The 26755-nt window shown below is 34.6% G+C and overlaps 1 protein-coding gene and 1 long non-coding RNA gene across 17 annotated transcripts in view; one reads left to right on the top strand and one right to left on the bottom strand.

Annotated features, from left to right (window-relative positions):
• Positions 1-26755, bottom strand: part of LOC102154431 — a 355562-nt gene that overhangs the window by 38227 nt on the left and 290580 nt on the right. For 8 of the 13 annotated variants that reach the window (XR_005382127.1, XR_005382128.1, XR_005382134.1 and 5 more), the window contains 2 exons: positions 24884-24944; positions 24305-24695 (listed from right to left, as the gene is read on the bottom strand). The exons of 1 other annotated variant lie outside the window; for it this stretch is intronic. This is a non-coding gene — a long non-coding RNA (uncharacterized LOC102154431). 4 more of the 13 variants (XR_005382121.1, XR_005382119.1, XR_005382117.1 and 1 more) reach the window with 4 other exon arrangements.
• The window catches only part of SAMSN1 (SAM domain, SH3 domain and nuclear localization signals 1), a 269753-nt gene that overhangs the window by 61356 nt on the left and 181642 nt on the right, over positions 1-26755 (top strand). For 2 of the 4 annotated variants that reach the window (XM_038581235.1, XM_038581231.1), the window contains exon 2: positions 9104-9221. The exons of the other annotated variants lie outside the window; for them this stretch is intronic. The gene's annotated coding sequence lies outside the window, so the exon portion shown is untranslated. The remainder of the gene's footprint in view (positions 1-9103; positions 9222-26755) is intronic. 4 annotated transcript variants of the gene reach the window in all.

Below are 26755 nucleotides of genomic sequence, written 5' to 3'. Positions count from 1 at the left end.
CCAGGTGCTGGGCTCCTGGCTCCATCCCAGGGCCCTGAGATCATGACCTGAGGCAAAGGCTGATGCTTAATTGACTGAGCCACCCAGGTGCCTGTGAATCAGTTTTCCTTTCTTCCTTTTCCTCCCAGTAGATGCATCTATCTGTAGAGTTTATATTGGAAGAGAAAGAAAAAAAAGAGAAAAACTTATCCACATTCTAATACTCTTTGTTTCTAAGTATTCTAATGATGTCTCTTATAATTAAGAAAAAAAATCAAGAGATATTCTAACCATTTCATAGCTCAGTTATAGAAATTAGTTTTCTTCCTAAATAACTAGACAGGACACATTCAAGAAAAGCATAATGTGTCAAATCTCTTCATGACAACCTCAGGTTAACTGCATGTTTTAAGCTTTTTGGAAACTTGTCAAAATAAATATATTGCTACGTATCACATTATCACTTGGAAAAATCAACCTTTAAAGAGTTGCCTCTTTCAAGTGAATTTTCAGATAAAAACAAGTGATTAAAGTAGAAAGGGATAGGAGAGGGAAATGTTGAACCTGTTTGTACTCTATTTCTTCAAATTTCTTTCATTCAGTATATTTACTTGAGTGTTTATTAGTTATTAACACTTTTTATTCTATATTTTGTTTGGCTATATTCAATTCTAAAGTGGATTTTACTTCACTAACTTCAAATATTTGAAGTAGGATGTGCTACATGGGTTTAAGAGGATTTAAAAGGATTTAAGTTTGATAGCTGGATAAAGTACTTATTAACTTACCAAATACAGCTCACCCAGTATACAATGAAAACAGTATACAATAAAATATTTCAATCAATGAAAGTGACTTACATTAGAAGCAGTTGGAGAAAGAGCACACATGGGATTATTGTATAAAAATTATATTATCAAATCAAACATTTTTCCTATGGAATATCTGTTGAGACACAGGGATACTTTTGCTATGTTTCCACATAGCAAAATTATTTTTCCCATGGGAATTTTAAGCAGATTTTAACTGGAACAAAGAAGAAAGGTAGCAGAAACTTCCAGAAACTTGGAACAAATAAGAGTACCTTTTGTTTGCAAAATGAGTTCACACTCATGTTCTCAACAGTACTATGATATAGGCAATAAGAAAGTTAAATCAGAGATGTTAATTAGGGGGAGCAGCATGGGGTAACTCAGTGGTTTTTAAATTGTATTCTAGGTCAGTGCTTCTCAAGTATATTATGCACATATACCACCTGGGGATCTCCTCACATGGTAGATTCTATTCAGGTAGCCTGGTGTGGGGCATGAGATCCTGCACTGCTGCTGTGCTCCCAGGTGATGACCACTTTGAGGAGGGGCTTGGAAGTTCTAGGACTGACTTGTTACTGCTCTGGGGGTGGGAAGGAAGAAGTCCAGTGGAAGTCCTTTAGGCCCTGGCATCACTCTGATCATATATTGAAGTTGCACGTTGGATTTTATTTGAAGAACATTTTTGTTGCTAATTTTTTTCCTTGCCCATTGGTTTCAAAGTACTGAGAAAAAAAACCCTAAGTTTCCATCATAATTCCAGCAGTATGTATCTTTAGTCTTACAGGATGTGTTTAGTCTTCTGTAAAGTAAATGAAATCAAAGACATGAATCTCCAGGATAACTGTCAATCCTGTAGATTTGATATTGTTTTTACTGATATTGTTTTAACTGCTGGTAAGTGGTAGAATCAGAGGTTGGACCCAGATCTTCCAGGTTCAGCATTCTTCTCAACATACAACATGTTTATTCAAATATTTCTAGAGGTCGGAAAACAAATATGGCCTTTTTTGTTCATGGTGAGTAATGGATGAATCATTGGCTTTGCCAGAGGTTTCCATTAAAAAAATTAGAGAGCAGTAGCACATGTTAGAAATGAGAGTATGATGAGAGAGGAGAAAGAGCTCCTTGCTCTTTCTTTATAGGTGCTTCTTGAGTATCCTGGAAAATTCAGGGCCAGTGAATCATAGAATTTTGAACTAAAAGGGATTTGGAAGATTTTCTAATTTGAACATATTGTTGTAGTCATAGAAGTTAAGTAACTTGTCCCAGGGTCACTCAGATAGTTGTAAAGTTTGGACGAGGCTTCGGATCTTCCAATTGGTACATGAATATTTCTGCTTTTTTTTTTTTTTTTTTTTTTTTTTTTTTTTTTTTTAGTCTGATAACAAACATCTTACCAGTACTGGTAATGTGAAGCCATTGTGAAAGGTTTCATACATTTGTTTCTTCCATCACCCCTTCCCAGCTCCAACTCTCTGCTAGTCCTATATTTGATGAAGATGGTATAAATAGAAGCAAATTAGCAGAGAGTGTCACCAACAGAAGCCAAAGAATACACATTGGGGAACTGAACATTGACCAGATTACAGAAGTTCTATTTCTTCTTCACACCAGAAGTGTGGTAGAAATCACCATCATCATGTGTGCTTTGGATTTTCTTGGGGTTAGTGTATTCTGATGCTAGAACCCCTCACAAGGATACTGAGTAGGGGGTAGAATTTTATTTAAGGTAATGTGAAGCCATAATTAAAATAAGATGGCATTGAAGGAGCCTTCATGAATGCAATCAATTTTTTTCCATCATCAAGATAAAAAGCTCTGCACAGCAAAGGAAACAATCAACAAAACTAAAAGACAACCTACAGAATGGGAGAAGATATTTGCAAACAACATATCAGATAAAAGGCTAGTATCCAGAGCTAGAAAGAACTTATCAAACTCAACACCCAAGAAGCAAACAATCCAGTCATGAAATGGGCAGAAGACATGAACAGACATTTCTCCAAAGAAGACTTACACATGTCCAACAAGCACACACACAAAAAATGCTCCACATTGCTTGCCATCAGGGAAATACAAATCAAAACTATAATGAGATACCACCTCACATCAGTGAGAATGCCTAAAATTAAGGCAAAGATGTGGAGAAAGGGAAACCTCTTGCATTGTTGGTGGGAATGAAAATTGGTACAGACACTCTGGAAAACAGTGTGGAGGGTCCACAAGAAGTTAGAAATAGAGCTACCCTACGGCCCAGCAACTGCACTACTGAGGATTTACACCAAAGATACAGATATAGTGAAATGCTGGGACACCTGCACCCCAACGTTCATAGCAGCAATGTCCACAATAGCCAAACTGCAGAAAGAGCCATAATGTCCTTCAGCAGATGAATGGATAAAGAAGATAGGGGATCCCTGGGTGGCTCAGCAGTTTAGCGCCTGCCTTCAGCCCAGGGCATGATCCTGGGGTCCCGGGATCAAGTCCCACATCAGGCTCCCTGAGTGGAGCCTGCTTCTCCCTCTGCCTGTGTCTCTGCCTCTCTCTCTCTCTCTGTGTGTGTTTCTCATGAATAAATAATTAAATCTTTATATATATATATATATATATATGTATATGTATATCTTTGCTTTGATGTGGATGGAGCTGGAGCTTTGATGTGATGTGCTTTATTATGCTGAGTGAAATAAGTCGGAAAAAGACAATCATCATATGGTTTCACTCATATATGGAATATAAGAAATAGTGAAAAGAAAAAAAAAGAAATAGTGAAAAGAACTATAAGGGAAAGGAAGGAAACTGAGTGGGGAAAAATTAGAGAGGAAGACAAACCATGAGACACTTCTAATTCTGGGAAACAAACAAAAGGTTGCAGAGGAGAGGAGGGTGGGGGGATGGGGTAACTGGGTGATGGGCACTAAGGAGGGCACTTGATGGAATGAGCACTGGGTGTTATACTATATGTTGGCAAATTGGATTTAAATAAAATATTTTTAAAATTTTTTTCCAAATCCAGTAACAAAAATAATTATTAATAATACTATTTTAGCAAAGTATTGAGTACTTATTGAGAACATAGTACATGGTAGTCAGTCCTGTTTTATACATCTTAAATCTTTTATTTCTCAAGTGCATGGAATTTCAGATCTGTGTGTTGGTAGAATGATAGTGAAAGGAGATGAAAAAGCCCACAAATAAGCTTATACCAGATTGATTTTTTATTGAATTTGTAGTTGTTTGACTTAATACTTCATACCATCTGGTTCCTTGGGCATCCTATGGACACAACTTGGCCAGGTCATTTTAGATCTCTCACTTTTTATTTGATCTTTTAATGCAGAGCCTGCAAATGATTCTGAGGCCTACTTTTTCTCCTTCAGACACATAGGACTTTTTAAAATATGTCAATATTTTCTGTTTGTGCTCTTTTTTTCCAACTCACTTCAAGAACAATGAGTATAAAGTAGGAAATCTTATTTTTGGCTTCCTAATTCTCAATTCAGTACTTTTGACATTAATGGTTGAAATGGTCCCGATTTTGTTATTGTCATTCCATTTTTTAAGTTTTTTTAAAAATTTTAATTCTAGTATAGTTAACATAGAGCATTATATTAGTTTCAGGTTTACAGAAATAATGTACAATTAATAGTGACTCACCAATTCTGTACATTACTCAGTATGAAGACTTCACAGATAGTTAAAAATAGAGGCACCTGGATGGCTCAGGCCATTAAGTCTGGACTTGTTGTTTCAGCTCAGCTCATGGTCTCAGGGTCATGGGATTAAACCCTGCATCTGGCTCCATGCTCAGCATAGAGTCTGTTTGTCCTTCTCCCTCTGTTCCTCCCCTTCTCTCATTCTCTCTCTCAAATAAATAAAATCTTTAAATAAGAAGTTAAAAATAGAACTGCTTTATGATCCATTAATCATGCTACTGGGTATTTACCCTCCAACATACAAAATCATTAATTCAAAGGGATGCATGCACCCCTATGTTTATTGCAACATTATTTACAATAGACAAATTATGAAAGCAGCTTTTGTGTCCATTGACAGATGAATAGATAAAGAAGATATGATATATATTGTCATTTAATTTTAATTTTTTTATAGGAGCATCAAATGTTACTTCAAGGTATCAAAATAATTGCCTTTTCAGATATACTCTTAAAAGATCCACCCTCCCTTTTTTTAAATTTGAGTATAGTTGACCCACAATATTACATTAGGTTCAGGTGTACAAATGAGTGATATGACAAGTTTACACATTATGCTATGTTCACTACAAGTATTGCTCCCATCTGTTCCAATACATCACTGTTATGATATTATTGACTCTATTTCTTATACTCTGCTTTTTATTTCCATAACTTACTCATTCCATAACTGGAGGCCTATATCTCCCTCTCCCCTTCACCTATTTTGCCAAACCTCCCCCTCTTTGGGAACCATCAATTTGTTCTCTGTATTTATAGCTCTGATTCTGCTTTGTGTTGGATTGTTTATTTTTTAAAGATTCCATTTATAAGTGGAATCATACGATATATGTCTTTCTCAGTCCGACTTATTACACTTTGCATAATACCCTTTAGGTCTATCTATGTTGTCTCACATGGTATGATTTCATCCTTTTTAATGGTTGTGTAATATTCCATCGTGTGTGTGTGTATGCCACATTTTCTTTATCCATTCATCTACTGGACACTCAGGTTACTTTCTTGTTTGGGCTATTATAAATAATGCTGCAATAAACATAGGGGTACATATATCTTTTTGAGATAGTGTTTTTGTTTTCCTTGGGTAAATATGCAACAGGATGCAGTTATTGGGTCATATGGTAGTTCTATTTTTAATTTTTTGAGGACCCTCCATACTGTTTTCTACAGTGACTGTACCAGTTTGCATTCCCTGCAACAGTGCACAAGGATTTCCTTTTCCCACATTCTCACCAACACTTGCTGTTTCTCGTGCTTTTAATTTTAATCGTGCTGACAGGTATGAGGTGATATCTCATTGTGGTTTTGATTTGCATTTCTAGGATAATGAGTGATGTTGAACATCTTTTCATGTGTCTATTGGCCATATGTATGCCTTCTTTGGAAAAATGTCTGTTCAGGTCCTCCACCCATTTTGTAATTGGATTGTTTTGCTTTGTTTTGCTATTAAGTTGTATGAGTTCTTTATATATTTTGAATCTTAACCCTTTATCAGATGCATAATTTGAAAATATCTTCTCCCATTTAGTAGGTCTTTCTTCTTTCTTTCTTTCTTTCTTTCTTTCTTTCTTTCTTTCTTTCTTTCTTCTTTCTCTCTCTCTTTCTTCCTTTCTTTTCTTTTCTTTTCTTTTCTTTTCTTTTCTTTTCTTTTCTTTTCTTTTCTTTTCTTTTTTTTCTTTTCTTTTCTTTCTCTTCTTTTTTGTAAATAGGCTCCATGCCCAATGTAGTTCAAACTCACAACCCTGAGATCAAGAACATATGCTCTACCACCTGAGCCAGCCAGGCACCCTCTGTAGGTTGTCCTTTTGTTTTCTTGATCGTTTCTTTTGTTGTGCAAAAGCTTTTTATTTTGGTATAGTCCCGATAGTTTATTTTTGCTTTTGTTTCCTTTGCCTTAGAAGACATATCTAGAAAAAATGTTGACATGGTCAATGTCAAAGAAATTACTGCTTGTGTTATCCTCTAGGATTTTTAAGGTTACACATCTCACATTTAGGTCTTTAATCCACTTTGAGTGTATTTTTGTGTATGGTGTTAGAAAGTAATCCAGTTTCATTATTTTACATTTAGCTGTCCAGTTTTCCCAGCACCACTGACTGAAAAGACTATCTTTTCCTTATTGTATATTCTTGCCTCCTTTGTCATTGATTGACTATATAAATGTGGGTTTTTTTCTGGTGTCTCTACTCTGTTCTTAATAAATAGAATTAAATTATCTTTCTAATCCATTATTGATCTATCAGCTACAAATGTTAAACCCAAAATATCTACTGTTTATGTCTTCTGGAGGAAAAAGTTCCATGAAGTTGATGAGCGTAGTGTAAAGTACATTACTAACCTGTCAATATGTCTATGTGCTCTCTATGTTTAGTATCCTGGAAGTTAGAGAATGCCAGTCTTCCTTCCATCAAAGTCATTCTATGTAGAGATTACTTGTGCCAGTGACTAAGGATTCAGTACTGAATACAACAGATGATCTTACCCTCATGGAGATGACATTTGAGCAGGAGGATAAACATTATGATTGAATGGACATAGATCACATTCTTAGTCCTCTCACTACTTTATCTTCCTCTTGATAATAAGATAATTTATCTTCTTCATGAAAAATTTCCCAGAGACCCCAGAAATATTATTAGTAAGATTCATTTGGAATATATACATTTGTAATTTTGTATTGTCATCTACTTTTTTAGGTGTGAATGCCTTTTCTTCTTAGCTAGACGTGATACTGTTTCTACTCACTAAACCTCTGACATCAAATGTGTGGATTTTTTCTTCTATTTGGCGATCAATTCTCCAATTTTCTGTATGTTACCTGAATATTCTACAATTCAACCCAATTCTGTCATTGACTACTCAGATTTGGCACTTACCTCACAGGTTAAAGGTTAAGTCCCCCAAGACTATTCCATTTCAAATGCCAGTGGCAAGTCTCAGATTTCCATCTGTACTTCTGAGCATCTAGTTAAAAATTCAACCCTTTCACAGTTTGATAATTTGCTAGAAGAGCTCACAAAATGCAGGGGAAAATACTATTATTAGTTTATTATAAGATAGAACTCAGTAACAGCCAAATGGGAGAGATGGCAAAGTATAGGAGAAAAGGCACAAAACCTCCATGCCCTCTCCATGTATGTCACCCTCCTAGCACTTTTATGTGTTCAACCAACCTGGAAGTTCTTGAACCCCATTGTTTACAGGTTTTTAGAGGTTCTGTTATGTAGGTTTGGTTGACTAAATCAGTCTTCAAAGGCGATGAACCAAATCTCCACGTCCAAGGGTGGGGCTGAAAGCTTCAACTCTCTAATCACATGGTTGGAATCTCTGGCAACCAGTCCCTATCCTAAAGCTGTGTAAGGGCTCCAAGAGGAGCACCTGGGTGCCTTTGGCTCAGGTTATGATCCTGGAATCCTGGATCAAGTCCCACATCGGGTTCCCCACAGGGAGCCTACTTCTTCCTCTGCCTATGTCTCTGCCTCTCTCTCTCTCTCTCTCTCTCCTGAATAGATAAATAAAATCTTTTTTTTTTTTAAAAAGGCATACCAAGAGTCACCTTCTTAGCATTAACTCTGGTTTGCTTGAAAGATTTTTATGATTTACAAAAGATACTCCTAATATCCCTATCACTAAGGAAATTACAAAGGTTTTAGAAAATCTGTATCAGGAACTGTGGACAAAGATCAAATATAAATATTTCTTATCACACTAGATTTTTATCTGTGTATTTGAAATCCTCTGTGTTTTCCTCTCTGATTATGGCCCACTTTCTTCTTTGCTTCCTCAGGGAGCCACTCGTGTTTACCTTCCCATGCACCTGCAACACATTAACTACATATATCCTTAAGCAACATGTAATCATACTCTCCTGTACGTTTTAAGAGCTTATATAACTAACCTCATAACTAACCTCATCAATGTGTTCTTTGTTAACTTGCCTTTTTTCCTTTAACATTTATGTTCATGAAAATCCTCCACATTGATAAGTGTAGCTGTATTTTATTCCTTTTCTCTGTTTTATAGTATTTTATTGTTTGAACATACCACAATTTATTCATTCCTTTATTTGTGGCTATTTTGTGTTTTTTTTTCTACTTTTCTACTTTTCTAAGTCTTTATACCCCATATTTATTATGGATGAAAAGTAAACAGTAAATACCCTATATGATTTTTATTCCAAAGTATAAGTTTTTATTATATCAACTTCTTATATGGAAACCAGTTCATTTCATTAAGTTAACTGTGTTTTTCAGTTTCAATATATCTTTCACAATGAGGTGTTATAATCCCAAACTCAGCAACTATCCCCTGTATTTTCCAATAGTCAAATTCCAAGCTGAGATCACAAACAGAAAGGATGAGAGCTAGTGTTGAGGTAACTTTTTCAGAGCATTATAGTAAATTAAAAAATAATTTGATTAGGAATTTAATGACAGTACCTAACTTGGGGTGAAACATGATTACTGAATGCGCTTTCTCAGCACACAAACGCTATTTTTTTAATCTGTCTACATTACCTCCTAGGTAGGATTTAACTCATATTTTTATTTGAGTTATTTACAAATGAATCAACTTTCATGGCTTGTTTTCTATAAGGAGAACTTCCAGAACTGCTTTAAATACAGCAATTGACTTGTGGTGTGATTACTCAGTGCTCCAGAAGACAGGCTCCCCATGGATATTGAAGGGCAAAGAAGACTGTTGCTGTATATGGGTATGTGTGTTTTGCTTTTCTGGCATTGCTTGATTTAACCTACTGGGCAATCTACCCAATTGGCTTAGATCTGTTAGAGTCTCAATATTGAGTACAGACTGTATGGAAAATACAAAAATGCCAATAAAAAAAGCTTCATCAATGACTAGTTTCCTCCCTTGCGTATATTTTTAAGTTGTGCTGCAAATCAAATAGACAAATGTAGAAATTCAAATGCTTGTGTGATTTTTGTTGTTTGGCATTTATCTCAGTAAATGAGGAGATGATGTCATATCACAAGAGAGGTGTGATGATAAGTGTGAGGACAAGTCATCCCTTAACAAGGGAAGATTAATGTGCTGTTCTAAAATGGAACTATTATATGTGCTGTTTACTCAAAAGGAGTATGAAAAGTGAACAAATGGAGCTGTCAGACAAAGTGCTGATGACATACAAAGTATTGAAATAAACAGCTGATGATGCATGAAGCATTGAAAAACACATTGATACCCCTGTTGGCTCCATTGCTCATTTATTTCCATGTGATTGTCCTCTTCTGAATGTGTTATAGCTTTTGTTCTGTTAATAGTCTTCCAAATTGGGTCTTCAGAGTGACAAGGAGTCAAGGACTTGGGCAATTTTCCATTGACTAGAAATTATTAGCGATAAGAAATTAAAAGGATTCAAAAAAGAAATCAATTTTCATGGTTTACAAGGAACTGTTTTTGACTGAAAGTTAATTAAATCAGTGATCATGATTATGGAAGTGACTGGCTAGCTACTCAGAAATCTGTTTCTTTTTCTATACACACTTGATGAACACATTGTTTAGCATTCTTTGCAGTTGAGTTAGGGCCATGTGCCTAGTTTAAATAAAAATAATGTGAATGTAAGTGTTGAAAGTCAACTTTAGACTTAGTGCCTAAAACCTCCTATGAGAACCTTCATTTGCTTGCTCTGTGTGTCTGAAAGTGAAAAACTCCCAAATGGTAAAAAACACATAATGGAGGGAACTCAGATCTGTGAGTCAACACTTGAAGAGATAGCCATGAAAGCTGCCCAAAGCATCAGAATTTTCTATGCCCGAGAAATAAGATTTTATATTGTTAACACTGACATATGGATGTTTGTTCAAGCAGCTAGCATTTCCACCATAATATAGTAAATAAACAAGTTTCATTCAAATTAATATTTTTGTTTTAGACTATTTATATGAGCTACTAGTTTTTAGATATCTTTAGGTAATATAACTTTAATTGGATCTTCTTACAACTGAATGGAAATGATGCATTTTCAGAGGAACAGACAATGGATTTCACTTACAGAAAGGAGACTTTATCACTCACTTGAGATTTGATTTCTGTTTCTCAGAAATCTTATAATTTCTTGTGATGCCTGGGTGGCTCAGCAGTTAAGCATCTGCCTTCGGCTCAGGGTGTGATCCTGGAGTTGTGGGATCGAGTCCCACATCGGGCTCCCTGCATGGAGCCTGCTTCTCCCTTTGCCTGTGTCTCTGCCTCTCTCTGTGTCTCTCATGAATAAATAAATAAAATCTTTAAAAATAAATAAATAAATTTAAATTTTAAAAAAGTCTCTTAAAGGAGCTTTATTCTGATTAAATTATTAGCATACTAAAAATTGAGCATTGCTAAAATTCTTAGGAAAATAATACATTTTAAACTTCTAGTACTTTACGCATATATGACTTTAAAAATTCTATAGAAACTAACTTAAAAATACTTTAAGAATTCAAGTTTACATAATAAAGGTGAATCTTTTCTAAATGAGACTAGATCAATAATTTTGGCTTAATAAATAGAGGTATGCCTTCTTTGATTTATCAGTGTTAAGTAAAGTAAAACATAAGCATGTATTTTATTCTATTTAGGTTTGTATTTTCTATGCTTTTCCTTTTACTGATCACAAAATCCATATTACTATTACATAAGGTTTAAGATTATGAAAAAAGTAAATTTGCATTCACTTAATTTTTCTGACAATTTATTTTGACAGTAATTATGTTTTATAATATGACACTTGAAGACATTTTTTAATATCTGTAGCTAACTTAAATTTTGGATTGATACCAAATTGAGAGCATAATCATTGAAGGCCTAGAAAATGTCTAAGTAACATAGTTATTGGTTACTAAGCATATTTTAAGTTATATACTTTATTCTCATTTGTATATGTTATGGAGAAGCTGTATTTTTGGTGCCTGTTAATGGTTGTGTTCATTTTTGCCATTTTAAGAAAGTATCTAAGATAATTGTGTGATGTTAGAAAGTTGTATGTCCATGTGCTTTACTCATCTGCTAAAATGCTTACATATGACAGAGTTATTAATGAGCCAACCTCCATCCCAATTTTCTCTGTGATTATTTGTTAAACAGTTTAATTAATATGAGTGATTGAAACTACACTGGGAGCAATGATAACAGAGAAATGTAACTATGCATACTTTATAGAAAGAGTGTTTTTGTTTTGAAGTAACAGTTTTCAGGCTTTTTTTTCTTTTTTCTGTTTCCTGAACCCATTTCACTGAGACTCACTGAAGATCCCAGGAGCTTTAGCTTATGTGAGTTATAAATATCAATATTTACCATGTTAGCAATTAAAACAGAAATTTTAAAAATATATTTTTAAAGATTTTATTTATTTATTCATGAGAGACACAGAGAGAGGCAGAGACACAGGCAGAGGGAGAAGCAGGCTTCATGCAGGGAGCCTGGTGTGGGACTCAATTCCACGACTCCAGGATCACACCCTGAGCCGAAGGCAGATGCTTAACCACTGAGCAACACAGACATCCCAAAACAGAAATTTTAAAAATATTTATTTATCTATTTTAAGATCACAAAGATGAATGCATAATATAAAAACATAAATACTATCTACTATGAAATAAGTTATTACCTCACAAACTTTCTGAGATCTGTCCAAGGTAAAACATTAGTTTACTTCACAATATGAAAAAACATAAAGAAGACTGAAATTTGTAAAGTGGTTTTTTTTTGGTCTTGGCTTAGGATATATAATACTTGCATCTGAATAGCTATGAACTATGTTACAGTTTTAGCAAATCTTACTCAGTGAGTTTGCTTCCTTGGCTTAGTGATTGTCTTCACCTACGATATGAAAGGTATTCTTTACCTCTGTGTAGTCCATATAAATCAGCAGAGATTCTGTATTTTATTAAAATAGTTTTCTGTTCTTTTCATTGACTTATTTCTCTATTATGTAAAATGAAAAAGAGGAGGAACAAAGGCTCCTCACTTGTGAAAGAGCTAAGGTTTCTACATGCATCTGACTTTCCATGTTTATTTTTAAATGTTTTGTTGTCACAGTACTTAAATAGGTAACTAAGTGAGTGCCCCAGATTTCCTCTTAACTATTTTGATTTTTGCCTCACAAATTCAGATCTTAAATGTAGAAAAAAATACAATAAAAATTTCAGCATATCTTTTACTCCCAAACTATCTTTGGGATTTCCCAGAGATTTGTTCTTTTGCTGATAAAAGATGCTAGAACTAATTAGTTCTTTTTGCTACCCTGTTATAAGAGTTGTGTGGGAAAAGCTGTCAAATTAGAAGAGACATTCAGTCTTCCCGAGGTTAAGTTTACAAAGGTAAAATGTTAATATAAATATTTCAGAAATTATAATGCTTTCTTTGAAGTCTCTAGGAATTTGTCAGTGTTTTGGTTTCCAAAATATATGAAGCACTGATCAAATTTCTTATGAAATAGTCTATCAGATTTTTTTAAACTCAAAAAACATTTTTTTTCATTTAAAAAGGTATCTAGAACACATAAAACAAGGCAACGTTTATTCTAGTCTATCAGATTTTCTATAATTATCAGAGTCCTAGGCTGCTTTATGTATAATGTGAAGCAACAACACTATTACAGCATTATTTGTCACATTGCAGTTTTTACTTAAAATGTTTACTTTACCACAGCCTTACTTCTTTTCATTTGAATATGTTGAAAAAGACTGTTGTCCAAGGGTTTCTCATGCCGTGTGTGCCTTTCTGGGAATGCAAAGATTTCATGGCCCTGAGTGCTCTTTCACTTCCACCAATTCTCAGGGCCATGTTCTCATGATTAACTTTGAGGGATGAAGTAATGTTTCTTTCTGAGACAAAAATTAGGACTTGCTTACTGCTTTCTATAGACGCAATGGATTTTCCGAAACTCAGTGTTCCTCAGACTGTAACGTAAGCTCTCTATGTGCACAGAATCCATCTGGGCTCTCTCTGTCACCCCAGTGGGATCTGTGGACTAGGGAAACTAAGGCAATTTTGAGTTTATGTGCTTGCTGTGATATGAGTAGTAAAGTCCTTTGCTTTTGACCAAGGAATCTTGTGTCTTCTGCCAGCATCCACAAGACAGTAGCAGGATATCTCAGTAGCTTATAAGTAGAGCAAAATCAAATCCCACACTCAATAAAAGCTAGCATCATCTAGGCCAGTGATCCTCAATTGAAGATGAACATCACACTTAGCAAAGACATTTTACACATATTTAGGCCCTACTCCAGACTTACTGAATCTCCTTACTTGACATTCTTGCTATATTCTCTGTATATTATACGTATATTATCTCTTGGATATGTTGTATGCTATATCACTGTTATATTTGTATAAAGTAGGTATAACATTTAATGACATATTTGAAAACTCAGTTGTTATTTTTAAGGACTTATTTTTTGAAATGGCTTTATCATGTTTGTTTTTCATGTCACAGAAATAGTCATAGTGCTGTCAGTTGCATTATTCATATTAGAAACCTCATCACATTTTCACACTTGAAAATTGTGAGTAATAAATTAACCCAAGTCATTAATTCTCTGTCATCTACAGATCTTGCATGGAGGCTCAGCTGTAAATGATAGGGAAGAGTTTTGTGTCTTCAATAAAGGAGAGTTTCAGAGCCTCAAGGAAAAAGACTGTACTTCAAACTATTGCTATCAGAGCTGATCTTATATCGCTTAGAGCAACGTTCAGTAAACTATGGCCTGCTGGCCAAAAGTATCCATTTTCTGTTTCTATAAATAAAATTTTATTGAAATTCAGTCATACACAGTTATTTATGTTTTGTCTCTCGCTGATTTTTTGCTACCATGATAGAATTGAATACTTATAATAGAGAACACCTGGCTTGAAAAACCTTAAAACATTTACTATCTGAGATTTTACAGAAAAAGTTTGTTCTCAGACTATACCAGTGGATGGGGCTGGCTGGATTTTCATGACTGCTTTTTGTTGAAAGTAGTTGGCTTAATGAAACTAGTGATGTGGGATCCCTGGGTGGCGCAGCGGTTTGGCGCCTGCCTTTGGCCCAGGGCGCGATCCTGGAGACCCGGGATCGAATCCCACATCGGGCTCCCTGCATGGAGCCTGCTTCTCTCTCTGCCTGTGTCTCTGCCTCTCTCTCTCTCTCTCTGTGACTATCATGAATAAATAAATAAAAAATCTTTAAAAAAAAAAAAAAAGAAAAGAAACTAGTGATGTAAGATCAAGCAGATCAAAAATTAATTAAATAGCTCTAAATGAAATGATGGGATTATTATTGTAGTAAATTTTTCTAATATTGTTGTTTTATTTATCTATTTTCTGGATAGATGAGGAAGTCCTATCTTTTTAAAAGCTATTTGTGGCTCACAATAATTTAGTAAAATACTGCTTTTGTAAATTAAAATGAAAAATTTTAAATAATATTCTCACTGACTTCCTGGAATTCCAAAGCTCTTAGTCTTTATTTTTGATAGTGATATAGTTATGTGTACAGGTTCAATAAAAATCTGTCCCCTGTTTTACATAATTATAATTGGACAAATCAATTACACAACTAATGCCTTGCTTAAAATGTCATTTAAAATATGTTTTATTTATTTATTTATTTATTTATTTATTTATTTATTTATTGTTTTATTTATTTATTGAGAGAGAGCACAAGTTGAGGGGAGGAGCAGAGGGAGAGGGGAAAGCAGACTCCCCACTGAATAGGGACATCCCCCCCACCCCCAATGTGGGGCTAGATCACAGGAGCCTGAGATCATGACCTGAGTTAAGGCAGCTGCTTAAACAACTGAGCCACCCAGGCACTGCTTGAAATGTCATTTTTGAAAATAATACACATTTAATCAAATATTACAAGTCACCTTTAAAGAACTAGAGTTAATTCTATATGTATAAGAGCCAATGACGATGAAGTCTTCTTAGGAATATTGACTTAACAGGGTTCCAGCCCTATAGGTGGTAAGATAGTCACTTCCTCGCAGGGTGTGGGCCTGAAAAGTTTCAGGATACTTAGAATAGAGGAATTCACTTAAATTTATAAGGTATTACACATGAATTTGGAGTAGATACTTTCTTGGATTCGGTCCTTTAGTCTTAGAAGAACAAATGAGATGTTTATAAATGTCAAATCACAGATTTCTTATGGAAACTCTCAGTGGTGGCTTGATATTATACGGCACTAGGTTGGTAAAACAAGCTCAAAGAGGTTTATTAAGACTCTTGCTGCATCTGTGTAAATAATCAGGCCAAAAATAATGGGACCAAATTATTTTTTGGGATCAAAGATAATCCTTCTCTTAGATAATTATGATCTTAAAGCGGAGAGTGATTAGAGACTATATTAATGTCTTTTGCTGCTATAAAAAAAGAAATACAAATTTAGTGGTTTAAAGCAAACAAATTTATTATCCTGTAGTTCTGAGGACAGAAGTCAGAAATGGGTCTCAATGGGCTCAGATGACAATGTTAATAGGCTTGCATTTTTGCTGAAGGGGATAATCTGTTTCCTTGTTTTCTCTATGGGCTGCCTGGGCTCCTTGGCTCATAGCCTCCTTCCTCCTTCCATATCTTATTCTAATTTTTTTTAAAGATTTTATTTATTTATTTGAGGGACAGACAGCAAGTAAGCAGAGAGAGGAATGGAGGGGAAGGGAGAGAGAGAGGGAAAGATTCTCAAACAGACTTCACACTGGGCAGGGAGCCTGACATGGGGCTCCATCTTAGGATCCTGAGATCAAAACCTAAGCCAAAACCAAGATTCAGATGCACAACACCTGAGCCACCCAGTCACCCCTCTTTTGTTCTTACAATTTATTTGTTTAAAATAATCAGGTTGTTTGCCTATAGAGTTTTCCAGAGCATGTATTAGGCTGATTGCTACCCCTTGGTACAGTTTAATACATTCCTTGGTCTTCTGCATATCATGTAAATTAGTACTTGTTGGTCAGTGTCTTGTTCCATTAGAGCTTGAAGAATTATGAAATTCTAATTTATTATTTATTTATTATTTATTAGCTAGACTATTTCTATACAGAGAAATGTCCTCTGATCTTTTATTTGATTATTTAGTGGTATAGTTCATGTAGGAGAGACAGATAAATACTTAATCCTTTTTCTTTATTTACTGGTATCCAAAACATATCAATAGATGCCAAAAATCTATCTGTTAAAATTTAATACTTAATTTAATTAATGAATTAAAAGTAAGTACTTAAAAATACAACAAAAATACCTTTAAAATATTAGAAATAGAAGTATGCTTCTAAGCTCAAAGAAAATGCATCTTAGAGAGCCAATAAAATACTTGAGGGTGCAAACATAGATGAATTTCCGTATTGCACATAATAGACAACTTTCTCCAAGTAAAAAGAAGAAAAGAAAGAGAAAAAAAAAAGAGCAAGCAAGCAAACAAGAATGTTCACAATTATTATTGTTTTGAAATTCCTATTCAATGCAGTAAGATGCAAAACTGAGAACATATCATCATTTACATAATGGTATAAATATAACTCTTCAAGATTAATTTTTAAAAAATATATTGTGAATAAGTTTAAGTGAAAAGTGTATAAAATCAATGACTGTTTTACTTATCAGCAATGAAATATATATGAAATATGTAGATTGAAACATATCTACATGAAAATAGATTCTGTTTACAGTGGCATGAAAAGCATTACATATCTACTAATAGTTTCAACAAAATACATAAAGAAAATTACAGGATTTACCAGGAAATATAAAAATAAGACTTAAATTGTTTTACATTGCAAAGATACAAACACTATATACGTTTAATATAATAGATATAAAAAGTTCATTTGCTTTTTTAAAAATAAATTTATTTATTTTTTAAGATTTTAATTTTGTTTATTCATGAGAGACACAGAGAGAGGCAGAGACACAGGCAGAGGGAGAAACAGTCTCCTCACAGGGAGCCTGATGTGGGGCCCTGAGCTGAAGGCAGATGCACAACCACCGAGCTACCCAGGATTCCCTCATTAGGCTTTTCTTAACAGGCTAAACCATTACAAAGTTATCTGGAAGAAATAACTTTAAAAGATGTAAGAAAGCAGCATAGAATTATGTACTACATATTGAAATTAATTATAATGGGGCATATGTTGTAATTGAAAGGTACTCCCATGAGAGTAGGTGGATAGATCAATAAGAACGCTAAATGGGGGATCCCTGGGTGGCTCAGCGGTTTAGCACCTGCCTTTGGCCCGGGGCGTGATCATGGAGTCCCGGGATCGAGTACTGCGTCTGGCTCCCGGCGTGGGGCCTGCTTCTCCCTCTGCCTGCGTCTCTGCCTCTCTCTCTGTGTGTCTCTTATAAATAAATAAAATCTTTAAAAAAACAAATAAAAAAATAAAAATGCAAAACCAGAATTTTACATATATAAAATTTAATATTTGATGAAGATGACATTGTACCTCAGGTTGAGAGGAGAGAGATTTTGAAAGAAATAGGGAGAAATTAACTAAATTTGGGGGGTGGAATACATTGTAAATCCTTTGCTCTTATTACAGGTCAAAGTAAGTTCAGATGGTTTAAATAATTAAACATAAAATGAAAACAAGAAAAGTTGGTAAAGGAATGGGAAAAAGATCCACAGATTTAATCATAAAAGATGTAGTACTTTTGAACATTAAACAACTTTATAATCATATATTTGCTACATATTAACAAAGAGTTATAGACTTAACTTATAAAATACTGATAAAAATTAATTAGAAAAATCCATTAGGAATTACAATGGACAAATGACAAAGTTTATGAACATTTTTCAAAGAAAGAAATACAAATTGTTAACTAGAATACTTAAAAACTTATCCAGTTAAGAACTATAAATTCAGAAAAAAAGGTTACCAAATTAAGAAAACTTTTAAAAATAATAACACTCCATGTTGCAAATAATATGATGAAATACTCATTCCTCAGTTTGTGAGTATATAAATTGGTACAGATTTTTTGGGGACATAATTTGACAATATTTATCAAGAGCCTTAGAAATGTTGACATACATCCTTTGACTCAGAAATTTCACTTCTGGGAATCTAAAGATTAATGAAGAAGAGCAAAAAAGAGAAACCAAATTTCCAGATTGACGAGTAATTACACAAAATATTACTGTGTTACATATAATTTTATCTTCTATCAGCTTGCAAGAATTGTATGCATCTCTTCCCAACTCTGCATTCAGTGATATCATATTGATAGCTTGAAATTTGCTACAAAGGGCGTCTTTACTTCCTGTAAATTAGAAAGTGCTAATAATAAGGGCTTTTTTCCCTCCCTCAGGGATCTAGTTGTTAACTACCAGCATGTTACTGATTACAACTGGCCTAGCCCTTTAGTATAATAGTCTAATTTTCTTGTTTTACTAATTGGTATACAATAGCCTGTCCAAATTTGCACAATGAATTAGTGGTAAATTAGCATCTTGTTGGGGTGCCTGAGTGGCTCAGTGGGTTAAGTGTCTAACTCTTGGTTTCAGCTCAGGTCATGATCTCAGGGTTGTGAGATCGGCTCCATGCTCAGTGTGGAGTCCACTTGAGATTCTCTCTCCTTCACCTTCTGTTCCTCCTCTCATTCATGGTCTCTCTCTCACTCTCTGTCTCTAAAATAAATAAATAAGTAAGTAAGTAAGTAAATAAATAAATAAATAAATAAATAAATAAATAAATAAATAAAATCTTTGGGGGAAAAAAGGATTAGCATCTTTTCCTCCAAATATTTAGGACAAGAACTTTTCAACTTTAACACATTGTCAAGGGAAAGTTCTAGATGAAGCTATAGGTGAAATGATGCCTATCTGATCAATTCTGTCAATAGTTACTGTCATATAAAGCAAAAATTGATCACAGATGTCTATTTATGCTTGGAAATCTTGCTTCAGATTGGTGCTGGCACAAAGCACTCATATTACTTGATGTATCTTCTATAGGTCTCCAGAAAAATGCTCTATAAGACAATCTAGCACATTACACTTGCAAGGGTTTTAACAGTAAATCACAGTTAGATTTGCAGAATATCTTTGTGATCAAAATAGAGTTCTATTTTCTTAGAATCTCTACTATTGTAGTTCTCAATCCACAGACACACTATAAAGGAGACCCAGACTTTCCATCCATCCACTCATCCCACAAAAAATTTGTTGAGGATCTATGTTGTACCTGCCTCAGGGCTTGTGTGATCCCTGTCAAAACTCCAAACATTAGCCCTTTTGCTCACTGATTTTCCCTAATGAATTCTCACGGTTGCTGACCATATTTTAAGGAGCCCCAGTTCCTCCTGAGCACTGCTGCATCTTAGTTCAAAAAAGAAAAAAAGAAAAAAAACTCCCTTCCTATCATGATTGTGATCCCCTGCAATCTCTCTAAATGCTACCAGGGATTTTTTTTTCTTTCGAATTCTTCTGTTATTCTGTCATAATCTTAGTCAACAGGAAAATTGAGTTTTTGGGCTTTACTTCAGGATTTCATGATTTGGAGACTTATCTTCTATTGTGTTTCCCTATTTAAAAAACTGAAATGTGCATTAAAATTAATTTTGTTAATTTTGTTGTTGTTAAAACTCACTTTCCCAAGCCTTCCCTCTGTGATCCAGTAGACCTGGCATGGGATATGTATTTCATAAATCCAAACTCTATAGGTGATTCTGATGAAAGTGATCAGAGACTCATTCCCCTAGAAACTCTACTTTATAGCGAATTTTCAGTGGATGGTTCCAAAATGGATCAGCAGAGAGCTCATATAAACACAGAGGTGTTACACAGAGGTGTAAGTCACCATTAGGTGACCAGATATTCATAAGCCCTTGTATCTCATTTTATACCCAGGCTCAGTCTAGATAAGATTAAGTGCATGCAAAAATGGAAGTTTGACAGTTTGATTGGTAATGTGAAATTTGAGATGTGCATGGTTTTCTAATTCCTAACTTAAATTAGAAACCAAAGGAAGACTTGAGAAAAATAAGTCTTTACAACTTTCAAAAATAACCTTTTACATTTTACTTGTTGTCTTTCATGTCAAGTTTAGTGTCATCTAGTGTTTTCATTATTTTCATTATTTTTAGTTACAATTTAAAGAATATAAATAGATATTTTTATCCATAGTGATTTAATATACTTTTACTATACTTTAACTTCATGATATCAGAATTTTTTTTCACTCTGACTCTAGTGAGTATTCGAAGTCTTTAAGCCCCTAGGATGACATTACTGATGATAGCAATACCAATAAATATTCAATTTTTCATGGCAATCCCTGGCCTACTTGGTAGACATATGTACAAAAAGAAATAATAAGGAAATAAGCCGTGGATTTTCATCAGTTATTCAAAACCTGTCAAACAATTGGTAAAGTTGAATATTATTTATTTGAAAACATGTGCATGTTAATGAAGAACCTGTTAATTCAAATATGGGAACATATAGATCCACAAAATGAAGTCATCTGGTAGGTGTAGCTCTCCTATTTATACAGCTTTTTTTTTTTTTTTTTTTTACCTACTTCTATTCATCCTTCAGGTTTTAGTTTAGGTCATACATACTTCCTTCTTTCCATTCTTTACTTATCCCTTTTGGAGCACTTTTCATATGCAATTGTAACTGCCTCTTCCCCATCAGTGCTCCCTTAGATGGAACCATACCTTATTTCCTACTGTATCTGTATGCCTCTGACAGGCCCTGGTAATAATCGTTCTATAAATAATCATTGGACACCAATTAGTCAGCACTTTTCAGCATTTTTAACAGATAGTAAGCCTCCTGAGGATAGATATTCCATTCCTAGTACTTAGCTCCTCATAAAAGGCACTCCATAAATATTCTGGAACAAATGAAAAAGAATATAAGGAAAGCTAACTGTGACATCCCCCAGGGGGTGCTAAAGCCCCAAATCTTGTTCACTTAGGACTTCTGCCTCAGTATAATTGCTCCTTAGTTTCAGTTTTAATCCAGCATTTATTGAGTGTTGTGTGTTCCCTTAGAATTTCAAAGAAAACCAGGACTCAGTTCTTGTTCATAAGGCATGTAGAAGCTGGTGTGGCAACTACTGCAGTCGACAAGTTACATCAAGATTATCTACTAAAGGCAAAATAACTGGCCTTTTAGATCACAAAAATTTAAGGGATATTGCAGCACCCAAGATATTTAATTCTAGGCTATGCCAACTACTACTGCAGATCACCCTAGATCATTTGCAGCCATGCCTTAAGGTTCCCTGCTTGTTAGGAATTCCACTGAAGGTTGAGACAATTCCTCATTCAAGAATATCTAGGATTGATGAAAAATTCAAAAGCTCTCTAAAAGCAACTTTCTATTTCTCCCTAGAAGCAGGTTCAGGGTTGGCCAGACCTAATTAGCATAGAAACCTCACCCTTCTTGGTCTTTTAAGACAAATTATATATTTATTTTGGTCAGTAGATGCATTTGAATTAATGGTCACACACATTTGGCCATATGCCCAGAAATTTGGGCACCACCAGAGGTGCCTGTGGGGATAATAACCTCTTCCTGGCCATGGCTTCTAATTGCAAATGGCTATAATACCATAATCTGAACTGAGGTCAGAGGACTGCTGGGTGAAGTTTTCCATAGTGCAATCGCATTTTTGTTTTTCCTGGCAACGATCAAAGGCTTCCAGTTGTGCCTAATTAGAGTATGATTTTTGAGTGACCAAGGCTTTAAGTTTATTACCAACAAAACACATATCACCTGTGCCCTACACTGAGTTGGAACCTATAATTCTTCTAGCCAAGAAACTAGTTTGCAAACTTATTTTAAGTACTTAGAAACTTTACAACAGAATTTTTATTTTTTTAATGTTAAATTGGGAATTAGAGTAGTAATTTTTAATAGGAATTGCTTGGCTAACTCCCTGTGTCTCCCTGAAAATTTATATCCTAATATTAGCTTTTGGCTAATGTATATTCAGTGAACAAGATATAACTGCTGTTTTAGTAAGGACCCCTGTTGAAGGGTAGAAATGGCCATGGAAGTGTCCCAATTCTTATCCACCCTTTAGGTACCATATGCAAACTGAAATATAACCTAAAGACATCAAATGATAAAGGATTAGGAAAGAGGGAGAAGTTAATGCATAATATTATCTGTGTGTCACAGTTGGCTTTTTCATCATGCAAAGAACCAACACAGGTGTTTCTAAATAATGGCTAGTTTGAAAAAGAATGTGTTCCTTTAATAGCAAGAACCATATTTTTGTGTTATGCTGGCTCACCACACATTTAAAATTGACATACATTGGAGTACTTCAAATTTATATCTTCATTTCAGCCATTCATTTAGTAGGTCAAATCATCATTATATTTCACCAGTATGGTAGATTTTAATTCATTTAACATTTTAATCTTTCATCAGTTTTTCATTTAAGAGGATTTCACAGCATATATGGGATTTGTATAAATTTGTGTGCAGTAAATTTATTCTTTTAACAGTTTTATTCTTTCATCAGAAATTCATTTAAATGGATTCCACTATATATCACTTCCACTTTCAGTGCAGCTTTAGGTCAGGCTGTAATTGATGCAAAAGCAATGAGGTATTAAAAGAGATAGGAAATATCTGAAATTGGAAAGAGTTCAAGAAGTAGGCCATTGTAAGGGCATTACACTCTTCAGATAAGGTAGGGAGGAGAGAATAATATGGCATTTTGATCTGAAGCCTTGCATGCTTTATAATTTCAATTCTCAACAAAGTCAAAAAGATCTATTTTATCTAAGCTTGTGTCTTTAAAACAAAATTAACTGCTTCAGTGCCCTAAAACAGCCCCCATATGGCCATGTGAGTGTGCACGCTTGTCTTTACCATCCATTTGAATTAATGGCACAGCTTCTTCCAGTGAACATTCTATCCCCTCCCTCCCCCCTGCCGACATTCATTAAATGACATCCAAGTGATAAACATTAATATAATAAATACAGTAGCTATGGAAATAACCCAGGGAAGAGGTGCATTCTATCATGTTTTCATATAGAAGTAGATGAAAATCACCAGTAGTGCATTATAGCTGGTGGAAGAAAACTGCAGTATGAGAGATGCCTCTACCAAAGAGCAGAGGTGCTGGTGCTTGCATTGTGTGCATCAGAAAAGTAAATGGTGACCTTGAAAAAGTCCTCCTCGCTCTTCAGGTCTCTGCAAAGGTGACTGCTTTTATGACATCTATTGTTAGGAGGGCACTGTTGTCTTTGGTGAGTGAAAGATGCTAGAGAAATGATAGGTGGAAATCAATATTTATATTTGTTAATATCTCTTTGGGAAGACAGTTCATCAGGAACGAGTGTCTCACCATAAGCAAAAAATGGTCATTTTGTGAGATGATGGATATGATAAATTAACCCTGTTGTAATAATCATTTCATGAATAAATGTGTATGTGTATCAAATACACAATCTACATATATCAAAACATCGTGTTATATGCCTTATCTTATATAATGTTATATACCAGTTAAATTTCAATGAAGCTGTGGGAAAAAAGAAAAGAAAAAGAAGGAAGGAAAGGGAAAAGGAAAAAAGGAAGGAAGGAGAGAGAGATTTACTTTGTGATGTTGTATTTAATATACTTCTTTATGAGACTGACAGCTGCTTCATCTTCCTCTGGTTTTATTGGCACTATAGGGTTCCTTTCACATCAAATGACTAATAACTGTTTATGAAATTGAACTGACTAGAATTGTACTGAATTGAAGGAAGAAAATTTTAAATGCTGGAAAGATGATCTAAGCCCATCATACTGTATACCCACCCCCACCCCACCCCACCGCCCCCCGCAAGGTCACAGTATAATCTGATGTTAGAAATATGAAATCAATTTACTTATCACTCTGTTCACAGAGCATGTCTCTTTCTACATCTGGCTAGGGAACAGAATGTGGCTGAGTGAAAAAAAAGTTGGAATCAGACTGAACATCTAAATGAGCATTTCTAACAAAAATGGTGATTGGTCATGAAACATTGCAGGAAGGCTGTAGGAGGAGAATCATACCTTATTTTCACTCTAATATTATGCTGATCTCTCTTGTGGCTCCTCTAATCAAGTTATGGGATGCCTAGTTCTGGGACAACCATCTGGCTGTTTTTATATGGGAGTTTACATGTGAGTTGGGGGCAGTCACTGGATTTCTCTATAGGTTCCGGGAAGCTCTCTTGGTTCTAAAACCCACAGGACTTCCTAGAATTGATTGAAATATAGAAAGTCTAGTATATCTTTATCTATGTTTAAAAACAACAACAACAACAACAACTTCACTTTTCTACAATGGTCTAAGGGAAAAAGTGAAGACAAGGGATAAATCCCCACCCCTCCCCACCCCCCCCACCCCACCCCCAGCCAGGCTTCAAGCATTTCAATGTACTTACTGCCTGCTGTCAGGGCTAGTCTAGAGGGTTTCTGGTCCATTTGGGTGAGGTCTCTGGTCCTCTAAAAGATACAATATGTGCCAGGAAGTTTATTATAGTAATGTGAAAGCGTCTTATTGAAGGCTAATTTTATTTGGATCTAACTTATCAACCTTGCTGTCAAACTACAACTGAGAAGGTGAATTTCCACTGTGTGGACTATTTTATAACCTTTCAAATGATAATTGCCTGAATTTTTATGCAGGCATGTATTGATAGAGACTGACAGATGTTGAAAAGAACAGAGCCACAAGCCACACTATAAAACTGAGGATAAAAATCATCTTTTTAGTAGTTCCTCTTCTATTGCTGCTATTTTTGTAATGCATCAAAACTCTTTTAAATGCAAAACATGAGGCTGGGCCCTCATTAATCTAACTGATCTTGCATATGTGTTTCCTTTACCTTTGGCTGCTTTTCTGACCAGCAACCTCCTGCCAGCAATTTCAGATCAGTGTGCTTATCTAGATGATTTTCTAGTTATTACTGTTTTATAAAAAACATATTAGTAAGATCTTGACTTACTACCTCAGTAATTTGGTTCAGGAAGAGCTAAGAAACTCTGCAAATCAGTAGTCATCGATCAATATCACAAACACTGAGTCCCCACCACATATTAGAGTATTTGAACATCATAAGTGCATAAATAAAGAATTGTCTCTGAATTTTTCTTTTAAATCCATGTCTACATGGTGTTATCTTTTTCCATCCTTTTACTTTTAACTTACCTGTGTTGTTTTTGAAGTTAATTTCTTGTAGACAGCATGTAGTTAGGTCATGTTTTTTTATCTACATCTAATTGCTGTATTTGGATCATTTATATTGAAGGCAATTATTGATATGACCAGGCTTAATTCTACTATAGTTTTTCTGTTTATTCTCACACCTCTCTCTTTTCTCACCCTCCTATGAGTTACTTGGCCATTTTTAGGATACTATTTTAATTTTTTGTGGTTTTGAGTATATTTTTTCTATAGTTTTCTTAGTAGTTGTTCTAGATATTATAATATACCTATATAACTTAGCACAAATATACTAGTCTTGGCATTTTACTACTTCCAGTGAAGTATAGAAACCTTATTTCATTTAGGTCTCTTTATCTTTCAACTTCAAGAATACAATTATCTTATTTTCTCTACATATTTTGAATAGATGGTCATAATTTTTGCCTCAATAATCAAATGTGATTTTTTAAAAATCATGAAGAAAAGAATGGTCTGCTTAAATTATTTTCACTCATTGCCTTGTTTGTCTTTCCTTTCTGGAGTTTCAAGTCTTACCTTGCTGTCACTTTCTGTTTGGAGTACTTTTCTTTATTCTTTGAGGATAAGTCTGCTGATGACAAATTCTCTTAATTTTCTTATCTGAAAATATTTTATTTTTTCTTCTACCCCTGAAGAATATATTTGGAGTTGACAGTTCTTTAAGTATTTGAAAAATGTCATATCACTGTTTTCTGGTTTTCATAGTTTTATTTTATTTTATTTTTTAAATTTTTATTTATTTATGATAATCAGAGAGAGAGAGAGGCAGAGACACAGGCAGAGGGAGAAGCAGGCTCCATGCACCGGGAGCCTGACGTGGGATTCGATCCCGGGTCTCCAGGATCGCGCCCTGGGCTAAAGGCAGGCGCCAAACCGCTGCGCCACCCAGGGATCCCCTGGTTTTCATAGTTTTAGATGAGGATAATATCATATGTTGTTCCTACAAAGGTAATATATATATATTTTTTTTTTGGCTGCTTTCCCTCTGACTGCTTTCAAAATTTTGTCTTTGTTTTAAATTTTTTAATTTTATTATTTCTCGATGTGGATTTCTTTAAGTTTATTCAGT

The sequence above is a fragment of the Canis lupus genome, chromosome 31, assembly GCF_011100685.1.
Source record: "Canis lupus familiaris isolate Mischka breed German Shepherd chromosome 31, alternate assembly UU_Cfam_GSD_1.0, whole genome shotgun sequence".
NCBI classification, from domain to species: domain Eukaryota; kingdom Metazoa; phylum Chordata; class Mammalia; order Carnivora; family Canidae; genus Canis; species Canis lupus.
This window is presented reverse-complemented; position numbering and strand designations above follow the sequence as displayed.